Source organism: Meleagris gallopavo, chromosome 1 (assembly GCF_000146605.3).
Source record: "Meleagris gallopavo isolate NT-WF06-2002-E0010 breed Aviagen turkey brand Nicholas breeding stock chromosome 1, Turkey_5.1, whole genome shotgun sequence".
NCBI classification, from domain to species: Eukaryota; Metazoa; Chordata; class Aves; order Galliformes; family Phasianidae; genus Meleagris; species Meleagris gallopavo.
This window is the reverse complement of record NC_015011.2, coordinates 53,666,714-53,672,713: the sequence shown is the minus strand read 5'-3', so window position 1 is coordinate 53,672,713 and position 6,000 is coordinate 53,666,714.

The following is a 6,000-nucleotide window of genomic DNA, read 5'->3' as shown; positions in this document are numbered from 1 at the left end:
TCCGTGATATCCCTGTGGAGCATCACCTACAATCTTCAGCAAAGGGGTGGTGGACAGAAACAGTGGGTAGGAAGTGAGAGTAGTTTGTCAGGGGTTCCGCTGCTTTACTACAGAAGAAGGATGCTTTATTACAGAACTTATGGATATAGCTTATGGATGCATTTGAGACCTGAGGTGACCCACCAACATTACCCACAGCAGCTCCTGCTCCCTCCCCTCTGAGGGTTAGCTTCCTTTCAGAGCAGAGCCTTGTGCCAATGCAGCAGCAACTGTGATCCTATAATGAAATCTCAGCCTGGGAATCATATGGTAATGGATACATAACATCTCCATTTCAGAGCCAAAAGTTGGCCTCTTAACCAGAGGTACAAAATACATTGCTGTGATTTAGTAGGACTTCCCTATAAATCTCAGTCCAGAAATGGTAAAGTAGAAATGGCAGTTACTTGTTTTTTCTGTGCTGTCAATTATCCCTCTGGCACTATAATGGAAAAGAGGTAGAAACCACTTATTTTGCTGGTATCCAGGAAAGCTGAAGCCTGGATCAGAAAGGAAGGAAAAAAGCCTTAATCTCAGTCAAAGGCAATGACTTGGGCATAAAGGTGCCATCATTCTGCTTCTAAAGAAATGCGTGCTATGCTTTGCACGCATGAATATACAGTGGGAAATAGTCATGGGCATAAGGAGGGATGGAGAAGAGCAAAGAGACTGCTGCAGAGTCTGATGCTGAGTACACAAGGATGATGGTGAGGAACAAGGTCCTAGTTGAGAACATGAGAAAACTAAAGTAGGGGAAGACCAGAGTAGGCTTCTGAAATACAAGCTGAGCTTAATGGCAGAATCAGAGAATCATGGAATGATTTGGATTGTGAGGGACCTTAAAGATCATCTAGTTTCAACCCCCACTAGGTCAGGCTGCCTATGACCCCCATAGCTGCTTTCTTCCAAACCTGGAATAGAGCCTATGATTCCTGAAGCTTCTGATACATACATACAAATCCCAGCAGTGTCTGTCCTGCCATCTTCCTGCAGTGACTCTTGTCTTGGCTCTTCCACTGTGTCAGGTGGCAGAGATCTGTGTGGGCCAGAGCACTGAACCGTTTTGGTAACTCCATGCCAGTTCTACTCTGATGCCATACTGTCCGAATTCAGTGTTTTGTTTCAGTTAGCCTTTAAAACAAGCAAACCTGAAGCTGAAACTTCTTGCAGTCTCTGAACGTAGTTTCCATATATGTGAAGCTGAGCACATTTGCAGTTGTCTGAGCAGTTCCTGTGGTGTCTTCCATGCATGTAGGCCACAGCACTTGGGCACTCCAGCTTAGCCACAGGTGTTGGATGGACACATCTGCAGCCTCACTTGGCACAGAAGGGGCCCGTTCTAGAGGTTAATCAGTGGTGGAACTGGTGCATGCAGGGATTCTTTGCTTTATTTGGCAGGGAATGAGGAAAAGTGGCTGAGAACCTCCTTGCCTGCCCTTCTCAAGGCTCACCATGCCGTCAGACAGTGCTTCAGTGCTCATCTGATTTTTCATGACAAGTGACTATGTCACTACCTGAGCAGAGAACCTTTCATTTTTTGTCAGTTCAGTGAGTTGTACTAGCCCAGCAATGGCTTTACAAGCATCAGGGCTTGTACAAAGGAAGCAGGAGGAGTGTGATGGAAGGAATATGAGGGAGCACTCTTAGTCAGTGACAGCTATGAGATCTAATCAGACACATCCTTTGTCAAGGACAAGGGTGAGACCACATTGCTGGCAGCCAAAGGAGGAGCAGGGGTCCAGGGCGAAGGAGAAGTAGGGCAGTTCTTTTCACCATAGCAATCTATTGAACCAGGTCAGTGACAGTATAAGCAGGCAGTTTGTTTTGTGGGCTTAGAGGGGGAAGAAAATCAGTTGAATTGCATGATAAAATTAAGGACATACCATAACACTGCTTTTCTGTGCGCAGGCTGAATGCCAACCCTGCCAGCTTCTGCATTCCTTGAACTGCAACACTGGCCCTCTGACATGGGGGTGCTGCACAAGAAGGGCTGTGGTACTACAAATCCTTTGGGGATTTTGAAAATAGCTTGTTTTATACACATGGGATTCTCCTGACTCCCTTGTAAGCACTGTGGTAAGTTATCATAGATCAAAGGGAACAGTTAGGACAGAGTGAGGCAAGAGGGATAGGAAACTATGTGGGATCCAGCTCTGAAATGTCCTCTGCAATGTACTGTAGGAGTATATCACTTCTCAGTCATTGGGTCTTCATGTTTATGTTTACATAACTTTATCCAACTTTTTCTCTTTTGTCTTTTTTTTTAAATAAATGGCTTGAGCCTGGCAACCCACAGTTAGGATCCCATTGTGAGTATGATGAACCAACAATCCTGTTGTAAGTGCCTTCAGTCCCTTGCAGAGGGCGAGCTGCTTCTGGGGACTTCACATGGCTCCCTGCACAGCCTGGAGATGCTGCTTGGTGCTGGCACCATGCACAGGGTGCACTCAGTGGCCCCGTGTGTGTGTTCGTGCACAAGAGCGCGTTTCCAAGCTTGCCTCTTCCCCCAAAGGGAAACAGGCTCCAAACAGAGTAAGAGCTGGGGGAGGGAGCGTGCAAGGCTTTAACTCATGGCGTAGCCTTACTCACGATTTTCCTGTTAGTGTTTTGTCTTCTTGGCATCCTTCCTGTTCTTTACATATGTACATTGTATATTGTTGTCACATTGTTCCTCCATGTATGTTGCATCCTTTGTTCTGCAGAGCGCTGGGTTGGGAGCGTTGCTTGCAGGCTGTATCTGGCTGCTGCAATTCACTGGCTCGAACGCAGAAGTTGTGAAAGTAACTGGAGAGGATATTTCAGTGAGCACCAAGGGGAAGAAAATGTGCGTGGGCTTTAAACGCAGCATGGCTTTATTCCTCTTGGATGAGCGCTTGACCAGCTGCGGGTCGCTTCTGGAGATGTGAAGCCTCATTGTTTGCATGCACCACCGTGGTGGCTGCGATCCCAGCTACAGGCTCGGATCCTATTTCTATCTGAGGTGTGGTATAATTGGAGCAAAGGAGATCTTGAGACGTGGCCTGCAGCGTATTGCAAGGGTGATACCCTTCCCCAAACCACAAGCCCTGCTGAAGTATGCTTGTTTCTTTCACTATAAAGGTAATAGCAAAACAGGGAGGCCTGGAAAGCTCCCCATGACCGTTGCCTGACCTTACTGGAGACAAGACCACGTGTGAGACCCACATGTAGGCTGCATACATTTCTGGTGAGGCAAACTGCAGGGTATTGGGTGCTTCCTAGGAAGTTTAGCTCATATCCCAGTGGAAGATCCCTCTGCCCTTTGAGGGTAGCAACATGCCCGCTGTCAGTGCTTCCTCTTCTTCCCCGGTTGCTTTGGAATTATGGTGTCCAGTGCTCTGCACCAGATGGGCTCACTCCTGACTGCCTTTTGATTGGAAGTGGGGAAGAAGGCATCTGGGGGCGGAGGTGGGGAGGAAAACTTAAATTAGCAGAAAGTCTAACAGCTCTTGCTGGAGACAGATGATTACAGCTCATTTTAAGGCTGCTTCCTGCATGCCAATGATAGATCAGTAAACAAACGCCTCTTTGCAAACACAAAGCAGGCAGGAACTCTGTTTGGAAGAGAGAGGTCGGGGTAGGTCTTGCTCTGCTCAGTGGCAGGAAGCCCTATCACATGGCCCTGGGAAACATGAGGCCGGCTGTGCGGAGAAGCTTCTGCTGGGAGCTTCACATCCTTCCCAGAGCCCGCCAGCAGGTTTGGGAGCTCCCTCCTTCCTCCCCTGCCCTTCCTTCCCCAGTTTAATTTTGAGACGGTATCTGATGACGGCTTTGTTCCCCCAAACAATGAGGATTACCAAACTAATTGCAGTGATGGAGCTCTCCAAATGGATCTTGGCATCTTCTCTCCCCTTTTATGGCCTGGCTGCTACGGGATCTACATGCCGGGCGCATGGCTCTGGGCTGTTGCTGCCGTGGGTCTGTGCTTTGCATTGCATGGCAGAAAGTTTGCATGCGGTTCATGCAGAATAGCAGTGGGTCAGGAGGGACCGGCTTGGTGTATGTCAGTTCTCCTTAGGTCATCTGCAAATCAGCTCTGCCTGCATGATCAATCTGAGCAGAGAGATGGGAGGCAGGAGAAATAGGAGCTCCCTTTGCAGTGGCCTGCCATGCTAGCTCAGGGGGCCATTGGAGCCAAACCTGGAGAGGAGGTCTACCCTTCATTTCCCACCGAAGGTGATTTTCCATCACTGCTCTCCCAGTTTCCTGCCGTCAGGCTTTGGGAGTGTCTATGGGTCAGGTCTGCAAGCTGGTTCTGGTAGCCTTATTAACTAAAGTCTCAGCCCCATCCCCTTTGCATCTCATTTGGACTTGGGAGTGTCCTCATGCTAATTATCTGACCTTTGAGCTAATCAGGAGGTATCTCATTTCTGCTCTTTTGTTCCAGAGTTGATTTTTTATTTTTTTTTTTCACATCTCCCAAGGTGTTTGGATATGTATACCTGGTGGTTGTGTTCATATTGCAGCATCTGATGCCTCGTTGCTTAGGAGACTCCTGGCCTCAGTCTCAGGAGGCGTTGAAGGCCAGGCTGGATGGGGCCCTGGGCAGCCTGACCTAGTGCTTGTTGTAGCAACTGGCAATCCTGCCTGCAGCAGAGGGGTTGGATCTAGGTCATCTCTGAGGCAAAACTTGGAGAGGGGCTGTATGTCCACTGCCTGCTGTTGGGAGGTTTCTTACTGCTAATGGCGGTGCCTGGGCATACTGATAAGTGACCCAGTGGTGCAGCACCAGGGCACTGTAAGGAAGCTGTAAGCCAGGTGCTATGCAGCCTCAGTTGCTGCTTTGCAGGAATCTGCTCTGGTTGCCTGGGTGAGTCATCCTTTGGATAGAGACACGGGCGATCATTAGTTTTCCATTATTCGCAATGCATAACAGTTAATGGATGCATGAATAGATTTTGTTTCTCTGGCTGGTAAATTTTCTTGACTATTTTGTAAGGCTGCTCTGTGTCTAGAAGTGAAATGGGTGTTTGTTCCAGTTCCTAATGGGGAAGAGAAGCCAAGGGGTTTATTGTCTGGGGAAAGAGAGTCTGCTAAATGGTTAGCCATGAGCTGCCCTGAATGTGTACACACTGAGTTGACCCAGAGTTCACTCCTCATCTTAGGAACACTGCCAGTGCGGGATAAAGGGAGGGAGAGAAAACTGGGAACAAACAAGACTGATTTTTTTCTTTCTTTCTCTCTGCCCAAAATACTCGAGCAGTGGAAATGAGAGATTCTTTTGTTCTTCAGTGTTGTTGGTATGCTTTTTTTAAAAGCTGCAAGAACTGACTAAACTTCCTGAAACACTCAGTCTTCCTGCCGGGTGCTGGGCATGGCAGGGTAGCATCAGGCAGAGCAGGTGAGTGGATAGACTGGGGAAGCCACAGATTTTCCAAGCATGATGTCTGAGATGGCGAGCCCCTTCCTGCCCTGAGAGGTAGAGAGGGGACCAACAGCCTGTCATGGCCCAGCGGAGGGCACACTGCAACATAACTACATGCTTCAGTGCAGTGTCTCTTGGTCATAAAATGCTGAAGGGGTTGTTGTGACAACTGGAAGAGGTTACGTCATGTGGCCTGAGCACAGTTCTTGCTAAAATCATTTTTGTTTTCTTGTTCTGTGAGTAGAAAAAGCTTAAATCCTCTGAGATTTTCACAATAATAAGAGCATTCACAAAACATGCTGCGTATTCAAATCACGGTACTGCAGTTGATACTGAGTCTAAGATTGTTCTTGTTATGAAGACTTGTTAGCTCTTCCCTGGGCTTCTAAGGGCTGGTGCTGTCACCCTTCTTCCCATTTTGCAGGTGGTGAAACTGAGGCTATCCTCTGGGAGCTGTCACATTTTGCTCCTGTTAATTCTCCTGGACTTCAGGAAGAGATGTATGTGTGTGTGTTTGTTTGCAGCAGGGGGGGAGAGCTGAGCACAGAATGACAGCTCTTCCTTGTGTCTGTCTGCAG